A 12,602-nucleotide genomic window follows, 5' to 3' on the forward strand; every position below is an offset into this window, starting at 1 on the left:
AAGGGAAAACCGGAACCCTATTACTAAGACTTTGCTCTCTGTCCGTCTGTCACAGGGATATATCCCCGGAACCGTAATAGATAGACACATTAATTTTTTACAGAAAATGCATAACGGTGGCCGCTATAACAAACAATAAAATAAAGTTGAATATTAACGGGGACATCCATACAACAAACCGGTATTTTTCGATCTCACTGTTAAACCGTACTAGGAAGACAATCCGTTTACTATAATACAACTAATAATAACTAATATATAACTAAGTATTGTTGAAAATAATAAAATGAATTAAGATAAGTAAAAAATAATGAACATTTGGTGGTACGGAAGCCTCCATGTGCGAGTTCGTCTCGTACTTGGCGAATTATTTGTTTATCACACAGCGATTTTATCGGCATTAAAAGTGTACTGAAATAACATAAAATAGTAATTCACGTATGCTTATAATTGTTGGCGATATAATTAAAATGAAGGCGAACTTTTCTATACAATTGCGAAAAAAATACGGTAGTCTCATTTACTTTAAATATTTTCAGCTTACGTTTAAAACATTTGATGTTGCATAGCTTTGTAGAGTATAGAGATCGCAGAAACAACATAGATTTTTATAGTGAACTAGTTGACCCGGCAAACGTTGTGTTGCCATACAAATAAAAAAAATGTTAAGGGTGCACAACCCTTATCACTTAGGCGTATGAAAAATAGATAGTAGCCGATTCTCAGACCTACTGAATATGCATATAAAATTTGGTGAAAATCGGTAAAGCAGTTTCGGAGGAGTACGGTAACTGTCAACACTGTGACACGAGAATTTTATATATAAGATAATATTAGTAGGTATAGTTATATACTACCAATGGTAAAAGACACTCGCAGCTTTTAAAACGTCTTAAGAATGAGTAGGTATAATATGAGTACACTGATCTTTTCTCATTTGATGTAAAAGTTTAAAGTAAAGCTTTACCAAGTGTTATATGGGCTATTCGTAGCAAAGAGATTTTCATTTAATGTTGTTGCCAATAGGTACTTTATATACATATATGTACATAATTACTTCTTTCTAACGTTAATAATAGATTATGGAAGCTGTTTGGATGTAAAATCTGGCACGATTAACAATTACGAAGACATTAGTTAAAACTTTGCAAGTAATTAAATGTTACGGCTAGGTAATCTTTATTGTATACTATTATATGATTACTTGGTAACTATTAGGTATTACAACGAACTAATTACTTTTGAAAATTAAATGGGTAGAATGGTAATCACCGAGTAGCCATACCGAAGGCTGCAAGTTACATTTTGATTTGACAAATACTTAGATTATTTTAGATTTGATTCGATAGGATTCTAACTTTTAAAAATTGATTATCTATTATTATTGGTCTAGCCACAAAATACATACAGTATTTTTGTTGCTAGACCTATACATATCAGAGAGTTCAGAGATAGGGAAAAGGCCGTGTGTGTGTTGTGTATGTGCGTGAGGGACAGAAATATTAAAGTGCTGGAGGATGTGCTTATTATTAATGTAAATGTATATGTATAGTCATGTATAGTATATGTAGATATTAGTTTAGCAGGTTTTTGACATACCTAAAGATGTGATATAAGTACCTACAATAATTTTGTTATTTATTTTGTGGTTTATCATCCAGATTATCAGACCATCTAGGATTAAGCAGTGTTATTGTTTATGTTCCATAGAGATGGAGAAATAAAATAATATATATTATTAAGAACCTGGAATACCCTACTTTAGTTTTTATGGATATAGAGGAACTCTTGTCAATTTACATATATTTCATATTAAGTATGCAGCACACACACACAATTTAATATTGTCATTAGTTTACTCCATTTTTGATATAATTAGCCAAAACACGAAATAGCTGCATACGTGAGTATGAATTAAAAGTGTTTCGCCGCAGGGGCGGTCCCAAGGTCCCATTCAGGTCGAGTTTGACACGAGCTTGATCAGGTTTTTTCGTAAGGATTCCTGCATGGATGCCTCCCTGCCGCGGGCGTAGCGGAGAGGATCTGCCAGACTTATCAATAAATACCAAACATAGAAAGTGGTCTAATTTAACCAAATTTCTCCTGTGATCCCCCAAAATCGTATGCACCTGTTTCACCGTGACACTATCCATGTAATCGAAATATCTACACTAATATTATAAAGAGGAAAACTTTCTTTGTATGTTTGTTTGTAATTAATAGGCTCAAAAACTACTGGACCGATTTTAAAAATTCTTTCACCATTCGAAAGCTACATTATCCACGAGTAACATAGGCTATATTTTATATGATATATATTTGATAAATATATTTTGAGGCGGTACAAGTTTGCCTGGTCAGCTAGTCAGTAATAAAGGTACCGCGTGTACCTTTAACAATTGTAGCAGCTAAGTGAAATACGTTCTAGGCCATCCTTAATTAGGGGAGACATCGGTGTCTACGTTACCGATATTAAACAGTAATAACTCTATAAATAACGTAACATAAAATGCATTACCACCGAAATGACCTTACACTTGTATGCTATCGACTGTCAAGTGTCATCGGGCGGTTTATCAAAATGTACGAGAATTTTCGTGATGAGCTCTAGAATAATTTTACTCTAACGATCTCCCGGCGACCACGGCAAAAATGTCAGCCTTGTGTTTAGAGCATTGGAATAGATTTAGAGAGTGAAAATAGAAAATTACAGGGAAACAGCTGAATGCCAATGTTAACATCTATTTCGGTTGCTGGTATAAAAAATACAGAATAAAATACAAATGGACGAAGAGACACATATTTCTTTGTAGTATTTATTTCGTAAATTGAAACAACAATGTAAATTATGGACCGAAAGCACATCATTTATGCACAATGAAAGCTGCTGTATTTTTGTATAATAAAATTCGTAGTGAAAAGTCTGAAGTAACAAAGTGTTTAGTTTATAACTAATGTCACATAGTAATTTTGTTAAATTGTTAAAAGTAGTGGAGTATGGTTAAAACACCTCTCAGTAGCGATGAGGCCCGTGCAGATACATCTTAATAGATATATGCTACAATACCGATTATACTATTGCTTTGTAGTCCGTCTGGTAAATAATTATAATGAGTATGCACAATTTTAAGTCTTTGAACGGTATACTTTGTCTATCTTTTGCACTCTAACAAAAGTCCAAGGTCATTGTTAAATAGCTACTGTTTGCTAGATTAGTATGCAAGAAGTACAAAGACAAAGCGAGAGATTCTCCTTAGTATTCCGTCTGTTATTAAAGTATAATACTTAAACCTAAGACAAAAAAACTGTATCCTATTCACAGTGTCCTATTCCTGTTGTATAATTAGGTATGAAAAGGTTAACTAAATAGGCAGACAAACAAAACATACATTTTCACAAAATTTTGAATTATTTACACTGGTATCGCCGTCTCTATGGCATCCTGGAGACCTATGGCTCATACAGGACGGATACAGTTCCTATATCACAGCTCTCGTATACTCTTATCAATCTTGTCAAATAGCTCTTGCATTACACACAATAATGTTCGGTTTTTTAAACGAATGGGCCTATCTGTCTGTTTACCTCACTGTTTATTAATCTACCTGGATTTGTTTGTCCTTTTAACGTTATTTGGAAGATGGTTGAAACGATTTTAGACGCCTTTTTAATGATAGACCTTATAGAAAATAATAAAGGTTATTTTTATTCAGAAAAATCTAAAAGACATAAAAAACATACGAAATGTTCGTGGGTGGACTTGCGTGGGGTATTGTATTGTTTGATTTGACATACTAGATTTATATATCAGCAATTATTTTTCATCTTTCACATTTACTTGCAGTTGTTAGTAAGGCAATCGGACCATTTTTTCTTATATTGAACTATGATTTATTTGCTGTGTCATTTAACCTCAAAGCTTAAACACAATATTAACTAATTTTCAATCTTCTACATATCATTCGTCTGTTCAACGTCTTTTGTGTGTAGATGAGATAGGTGAGGAAAGATAGTACTAGAATACACCACACGTGCACTTTGCAAGACAAGCTTTTAAAATTCCGAGATAATGTAACGAGCCAATGTACGCCATTGCGTACGTACGATGTATCTACTATCAGGGAGCATGCTCGTAAGGCTATTCGTCATCTAGAAATAAACAGGCGAAGGTAATAATCGAAATAGAATTATAGTACTTGAGTGTGTCGTAACCATTTGCTTTGGCAGGTCCGACGTGGACTGTTGGCGGCAGAACAAGGGATTTAGGAGGCACATGTTGGACATGTTTTGAAAGACTGTGCTAGGTCACAGCCAAAAATCTAAAATAGGTATTACGCGACTATTTTAGGAATCGGATGCTAATAAAACATAACCTATTCAAGTCTGATTGAATTAAGGTACGTATTAAGCAGCAAGTGTGGTATATTAAGTTCGTTATGGAATGCTTTAATGAAGTATAATCTGTATCATATTTGGATAACCTTGATGTTATTGGAAGATTTATTTTTTGTTTAAATTATTGTTTGTACTCTGTATGTGTTTGAAATGTAAAGTTTATTAGATGGAATATGTATGACCTTGTGAGTTTCAGCTATAATGTTTTATTATAAACAGAGAATACAGATACCCTATTCTTATTTAATTACCGCGATTTCCGAATTGAGGAAATTCTAGTTTAATAGCCATTTATAATTTAACTTATGCGAACTGTACGATTTATATAATTTTATTGAGGAAGGAAGCTCTAATAGATTATTATGACTTGTTTTGTATTTTATGTATTAGTAACTATTTCTTATTAGTGTATAAAACCTTGGCGGAGTTAATTAGAAGAACTAATTGATCACCAGTCTGTAAATTAGTTTTATACGCTTGTGTTACGCGTAGTCTTGTTTTTTATTGGCAGCTCTCTCTATTTTATGTAAAAATAAACTAACAAGTTAACATCTCAGTGGACAAGGTTAACGTATACATTTAGTTTTTATTAAGTATACTATTTCTTAATCATTTATGTAATCAACAAGCAATAAATTATTTTTAATGATTCAACGTCATAACTCGTGACAGAGAAAAAGTATGACGCAATTCGCAACATACTCTAATGTATTTTATATTTTATCAGTTTTAATTTCGTAATGCAATAGAGATATTTTGTTTTTATTATCATAAAGCTACATACGAGCGTCGGTTTTAGACTTGCTAAAGGACTTTGATCATTGTGGATTTTTTCACTTTACGACTCCAAGGGGTATAATTTTGATAAATGTGTATCGACATGCAATTACCAGAAGTGAAAAGGCCAAGGTCATATTCTTATAAAATTAATTCGTCACTAATACTTTATAAAATTCATATTATATCACATTCGATCACTAATATAAGCACTTTTCACTTCTGGCAACACTAACTTGTGTTATTAATTCCGAGTTTATTTCTACGCTATATTTTCAAATAATTTCAAGTTCAGATGATTAATCGCGTGTCAGCTGTGAGATCCGCACTAGAAACGTCCGTTTTCTCGAATCCGAGTGGAAATTCCATGGAGTGTAGCAACACTGAACAGTCACAATGCACATCACAATTCCATAGGCTGCACCATCACGAAATCGACTTACCGTATCACTTATCACTTGGTCCCTAATCACTGGTTATTAAACATTAAATTATTAGTAATTTTTGTTGGTTGTACTATCGAGTGAGGTTAGCGCGCCCCATGAGGACAGCGACGGGATTGAGACGCGCCGGGCGTGGGAGCAGATCGGCGCCCTCTTTTATAAGCTTCGTGGCCGGCTCCGGGACCGCTGCCAGCGACGACGTCGTTACCGATATACTCCGCCACCTTGCGGACTCGGCGACCCTCGCTCAATCACCTATCTCCACTCAGTAAGGTCCAAAATGCTGTCGCAACTCGCAGTTCTGCCCGAAAACTGGACTTGCGCACGTAATCTCACTGACAATACTTGACATTGCCTTTAATAAACAAATTATTACACGTAAATTGCATTTAATCAACTGAAACCATGGTAACACTGCTTTGATGATATAAAAGTTTAAAATAAAAGAATATAACCTTAACTTTTTAATTTCATTGCGGCAAATAAATTGGTAAACCACATAGTAACTATTTAACACAATAAAACGTGAAACACTTGTTGAATTTTTATGATTTTACAAAAATAGCTCAGACGTAATAATGCTAAATTCATTACATATTTGTAAAAGTTAATTGGCGGACCGGTGCTACGAGTTGCTACGGTGTAGCAGGCTGTAGCCTAATGAAGTAAAGTGAATTTATAAACCAAGTTAGTAGTAGTTTTATGGTGGTTTTTACGATAATATCAAAAATACTTTAATAGAATTCGAACTGAATAACCTAGTTATTCATAGAAATAAGTAATCTGGTACCATTAATTCCTACTTTTTTTTTATTCCTGTGATGGTTACTAAAGTTGTTGAATTTTTTGCGATAGAAAGTCTTTAGAGTTATCATAGCAATGTACGTAGAATCAACATATAGCACAGAAAGTATCCCTAATTACAATAAGAAATAGAAAACAAAAGATTTTTAGCTGATTTTATTAGTAAATGTAGAGTTAAACATTTACTAATTAAATGTTGTGCATAATATATATAAAGCATAAAACACGGTACAAACACATAATATTTCATTTAATCTGTTCTTGTTCAAAGGTGTTCTTCGGTAATTATTTATTGTTAAAGTACGTTTATTCAAATGGCTAACATTACATTCGTGTAGGCCTCTACGGATGCTACGGCGTAGCAGGATCGCAGGCCAATATAAGTAACCTACACTAATATTATAAAGAGGAAAACTTTGTTTGTTTGGCTGTAATGAATAGGCTCAAAAACTACTGGAACGAGTTTAGAAATTCTTTCACCATTCGAAAGCTTATCTACGAGTAACATAGGGTATATTTAACATGAAATATATTTGATAAATAGATTTTGAGGCGGTACAAAGTTTGCCGGGTCAGCTAGCCATTGATAAAGATGTCCAATTATGCAAACCAACAAAACAAGTTATTTGTATATTAATAGATCTTGCAATATATTTAGGTTTAACCTTATTTCGTTTTGTAGGTTTCTTTGAAATGTAGTACTTGTAGTACTTATGTAGCCGCTAAAAACATTTTGAATTAAACGCTGTTGAAACAATATCTTTTTAATTTTATAAAAAACTGTTTTCTTGTTTTCTGTCATACTTATCAAATAGTATTAAATAGTTAAATACTTGCATACAGAAGTTGCTTGGAAGTTGTGTCCAAGATATTTAAATATTGTTATAATTAAAGATTAAAAGACAAATTAACTCCCTGTAGGTATCATTGCCACATTTCTGCTTAGTTTCTGCTTAATAACACCTAAGCGTCTCTGTGTTCTAATTTAAATGGTACTGCAAGGTTCCTACCTTGTCTCTTGACAAGAGGTAAGACACTTTTATAACTCATTCCAACTAAGTAGTAGTTGAGGGTGGCAGCGCCTTTTATGGTTCGACTCCGGTGACCTCCGGTGGCTGCCTCTTAACTGCTGTTTAAGCGCTGCTGTGTTAAGCGCTGCTGTGTTCTGGTTTAAAGGGTGTGGGAGACATGCTTTTCCGGTAGGAATATCTAGTTCTATCTGGGGTTGATTATAGATGTCCATGGGCATTAGTAGCCACTCAACATCAGGTGGACTACAAGCTCGTCAGTTAGTCAGTATTATGAAAAAAAAATAGTAACTTAGTTCTGAGGGTTAGCAACATTTTTATTTCAGACTCCAGTTAAATCAAATCAAATCATTTTTTTATTCAAAATAGGTTTTTTACAGAGCACTTTTTGAATGACAATACAACTACCACTACGTCACAAGGTGTTTCGTTATGGAGAAGAAGCGGCGAAAGAAACTCTATAACACACATCTACCGTCCTACTTGCTTTTGTATATTACAGATTTTTATTCGACAATGCGGCGACAGCGTTTATTCAAGATCTTGGTTAGTATGTTCAAAATCTGGATTAAAATATTACAGAAATTCGGCGTCGACGCCGATCATCCAGAGGGCAGCTTGTGTAATGAATAGTGGCTTTTACAATTCTAGAGTTCAACTCACAGACCTGTATTTTGTACCCAATATAGGTCTGTGGTTTAACTGCTCTCCTTAGCAAGCCAAACGGTATAAATTCTACCTACAACAGCACGAAGAAAACCAATGTTAAAATACACCATCCAGCAACTATAGATGCTTTTTTGCATATGCAATTTTGCTGCAACTAGGCCAGTATTTAATTGTTTCCCTATCTTCAAAGATTTTATACACACATCTAGTTTAATATGAAACAGTACTACTTCTTGAGGATACTAAAAACTAAAGCACAGCGACATTTACAGTGTAAAATTTTTCTCTTTATTTGTAGTGGAACATATTTTATGTATAATATATGAATGGTGTATAACATAAGTTTTCGATTCTTAATAATAGCCTGTCAAATATATTGACACCTTAGGCAGTCTGGTTGCTGTGTTTTTATAGAATGTATCTATACTACATACCCATTGTAGTTTTACTGGTGATAAGACTTTTCTAATGGTCTATTTGCTAAATAATGATGTATATTTTCAATAAACATGTTCTTTCTGCGATCAGGCTGTGTTACCGACATGTCAATGTCAATGTTTACGAACATTATTAAATGTTCGTTAACATTGACATTGTTATAAAAAGATTTTCAGAGGGAGATATTTGGTGAACGCGGTCAGAGGTATTTTCATTAACGATAAAGCCTCAACTCCTCAACCCTGATAATTTAGGCGTACTATCTCCCAAAATCAGTCATTCACGTAATACCCAAGCAGAATTTTGATAAATGTAATCTGATTGAATTAACAAGTACCTAAATATTACTAACGTAATCTTCTTCTTAACCTTGATGACGTAGGGGAATTGCCTGCCTAGAACCCAGGTTTAGGGATTTATTGATTACGTTGACGTCATCGTTAACTCATTACTGTTTTACTGCTGGGGATAGGTTTCCTCGCAGAATAAAAAAGATACGTCATAGTCCACCGCATGGGCCAAACGCGGATGCGGATTGCTATACTTGACATAAACTTGAGAGTATATTTTTAATATTAATCAAATAAGCAGGTTTTTTTAATAACTCTCAAATATACAAATTTCCTAATGATGTTTTCTTTTGCCGTTAAAGTAAGTGATAATCCGATAAATAATCTCTAATACCCACATAATTTCCAAAAACCAGAGATGCGTACCTGGGATTCGAACTTCGGACTTGACCGAGAGGCCAACGACTAGACTATCTGAGTTTTTGATTATATGATCATTACAAACCTTTAATAATGTACAATGTTCGTAAAAAAGACACTATCTGCATATCTATCCAGCGGAAATATTTGGCGAAGAAGGCCAGAGGTATTTTCATCGCAGATGTAGCCGGCAGGCGCGTCATGATAAACTTGATTGTGTAACTCACATTTCGATGTTACTCACGCTCGATTTTTATTATCTACCAATATTTATATAGCTTCGCCATACAAACTCCAGCTTAGTATTCAATTTATTGCCGCTCCACATATATTGAAAGATACAAGATCGATTACAAGAAATGTTTTTGAGCTTGAAACGATTTGGGTTTTAATTGTACGAGTAGTTTATGGCGTAAGTTTTTGATTGAAGTTTTACTTTATTTTTCATTTTAATTAACTTTTGATTTGTACTTATTATATGGTGTATTAATAAGTTGACATAAAATGTACATAAGTATTCGTAATTGTCGATAAACGATTGTATAAGTAAAGATAAATAAATAGTCATAAAAACTGTTGTATGATTTCATAAGGTAGTGCTTAGGAATGCTATGATATTGTCAAATATACCTACTTAGTATTACAAAATTAGAAGCAAGACATTGACTTTTAATAAATGTTTGGTAACAAACAAACGTTTAATTAACGAATTCTCGGATTTTCCGTGTCTTTCTAACATCCATCAGTTGTTCATCCGTCAGCCTTTCGTCTGTCAGTCTGTCCACAACTCAATAATTCTTGTTTCGATTTAGCTGGTATTTGGTATGTCGGTGAATAGTATCCACGCTTCGTACGAGTATATTTGTAGTAGATTTTGCTGTTTTGAAATTGCAGGTTTAATATGCTATGGTTCTATGGATCTATTATTAGAAAGAACGGCTGACTCATACCAATCATTCATTTAAAGTTAAAACGACAAAATTCAGCGTGAAATATAAGAATGATTGGATATTGAATTTACGTCACTTGCCGAAAAGAAAATTCCATTCCTTATCGGGAGCGGAACTATCTTTACTATAATTGTCACAATGTAAGACGCATAACATTTGACTATTCCCTTATGGCACGGCATCAAGGCCCCGCTAGGTAAGTTCCATAGAATCTATTTGAAAACGTTACCAGACAATAAATATGAGTGTGTTTGGCACGTCCCGGCCGCCGCCGCTGGCAACTAATTTCTATTGTTCGTCTGCAGACTTCGCGTTCCTATTGCACACGACGTGTCTGTCAAGATCACTATTAATCTTCACGATGGAAGGTGAAGCTTTTGTACAAGTAGCCCCAACTTCGTCGAGCGATGAAAGACAGGGCTTACCCACATACCTTCACCTAAAAAAACATTTTCGCTTTTTCGCGATATTTTTCACACTTTAAATAAACATTTTGAGTCATAAATTTTCTTTGGAACTTTGTCTTTCAAACTTTGCGAGGCAAAATTGGTTAAAAATGATTATTACAGGCAATATCATTTATTTTTTTAAATTTTGGCTGCATTACCTTAAACTACCTAAACAGTGAAATTAATTTGAACATAAGAAACAGCAAAAAGGTCATATTATACTAAGAATCTTTACATAACCCGTTCCATTGTGGCGATATCGATATAGCTAAAAAAATAAAAATATATATGGCACTCAACAGTGTTATAATAAAATTTTGTTCCTGTGTCCATTTTGTTTTAAATTTTAAGCCTGTAAACCATTATACTAATGGTGTCTTCCTCTCGTTAGATACTGTTGTAAATAATATTTCGATTTTATCGTTGAACAAGGGTCGGCAGGTGAAACCTGGCGGCAAGCCAAAGCTAGCCCACGCACATAGCCCGCTCATCTGTGTGTAGTGTAATCGATTGTGTATTCTATCATTTTGTTTATTAAACTTATTCTTGGTTACGCTGAAACTATTAATGAAATTCATACCCAAATCCTACAATGCCATCTGGATCGAGCTATCTATTTTTAGTGTCTGCAAAAATATAAGGTCGTACGTACCTACTCTACTAAAATATACTAATAGATACTTGAAAAATCAAAGTAGTCTTTAAATTTTGAGACAACAGGAAAGTTGGTAAAAGAAATTATAGTTTTTTTTGCAACAGTAGTAGGTAAGTCATCATCATCATCATCATCAAAAACCCATTACTGTCCCACTGCTGGGCACGGGTCTCCTCTCATAATGAGAAGGATTAGGCCATAGTCCACCGCGCTGGCCAAGTGCGTATTGGTAGACTTCACATACCTTTGATTTTTTTTATAAATCTCTCAGGTATGCAGGTTTCCTCACGATGTTTTCCTTCACCGTTTTTAGCAAGTGATAATTAGTTTCTAATACGCACATAACTTTGAAAAATCAGAGGTGCGTGCCTGGGATTTGAACCTCGGACCCCTCGATCGGGAGGCCGAGTTTCTTAACCACTAGGCTATCACTGCATTTTACCACTAGGCTATCACTGCATTTTAGGTGTAGGTAAGTAATTAATTCTAATAATAAATTTGATAGACATTCTAAAGAAGGAGGAGTCTCTAATAGATGTTACATTATTGTACACTAAAATAAATTCAACTAGATAGATTACCTACATATATAGCAGTATAATAATCTACAACAAGTTCATATGTGATTTCGTACTGGTTTACATGGGTATAGGTTGAGGTTATCAGGGTCTACGGACGTTGGGACCCCGGACGAGTGCTATTAGCGTGCCCGTGGTTTCGACCCATGAAGGGTTTCCCCACGAAAATAAAGGGTCTACGGACGTGTGATGAGTTGAAAGTGCAATGATTTTTGGAGATCCTAAAGTTCCCAATAACCACTTAGTGATGACAGACGGCGTTTTCAAAAGAAAGAAAAATCAATACTATTCAATATCTGTATATCTTTAAAAGATATCCCTTATTAAATCTATAATACGTGCTTCAGTTTAAGAATACCTCGTTATTACGTAAAATCTGGGTTAGTATGTAAAGGTATTTTATAAATTGCCCTTGAACGATGTTTACTGGCGTTACATTACAGTGTCAAATAGTCCAAAGCTAGATCGCCGACCGTGACACGGAGTTCAAATTTGAAGCTCTCATTTGTAGCGCCAGTCGAGAATCTTAATAAAAAGGGGTCAGCTGTCACTTTTCGTGACTGTCATAAGAAACAATAGTAACAGACAATTTATGAATTCCATCATTTAAAATTTAGTGTATTTGGCTCCGTGTTTCTCACTGAGAAGTGAGTGTGCTTGGTCATTGCTTATCACTGGCTGGGTTCGCACCGCCTGGGTTTGAGTT

General features: G+C 34.4%; 1 protein-coding gene and 1 long non-coding RNA gene across 4 annotated transcripts in view; one reads left to right on the forward strand and one right to left on the reverse strand.

Moving 5' to 3' along the window:
* The window catches only part of SERCA (ATPase sarcoplasmic/endoplasmic reticulum Ca2+ transporting SERCA), a 31,503-nt gene extending 25,727 nt beyond the window's left edge, over positions 1–5,776 (reverse strand). For all 3 annotated transcript variants that reach the window (XM_073087241.1, XM_073087242.1, XM_073087237.1), the window contains exon 1: positions 5,616–5,776. The gene's annotated coding sequence lies outside the window, so the exon portion shown is untranslated. The remainder of the gene's footprint in view (positions 1–5,615) is intronic.
* A 3,797-nt stretch (positions 5,777–9,573) lies between these two features.
* On the forward strand, positions 9,574–10,952 carry LOC140753183 (uncharacterized). The gene is made up of 3 exons (XR_012103547.1): positions 9,574–9,676; positions 10,159–10,410; positions 10,520–10,952. It is a non-coding gene; the product is annotated as an uncharacterized LOC140753183 (long non-coding RNA).
* The last annotated feature ends 1,650 nt before the right edge of the window (positions 10,953–12,602 follow it).

The sequence above is a fragment of the Epargyreus clarus genome, unplaced genomic scaffold (genome assembly GCF_041222505.1).
Source record: "Epargyreus clarus isolate Ecla_fem2 unplaced genomic scaffold, WU_Ecla_fem_2.2 ptg000026l, whole genome shotgun sequence".
Classification (NCBI taxonomy): domain Eukaryota; kingdom Metazoa; phylum Arthropoda; class Insecta; order Lepidoptera; family Hesperiidae; genus Epargyreus; species Epargyreus clarus.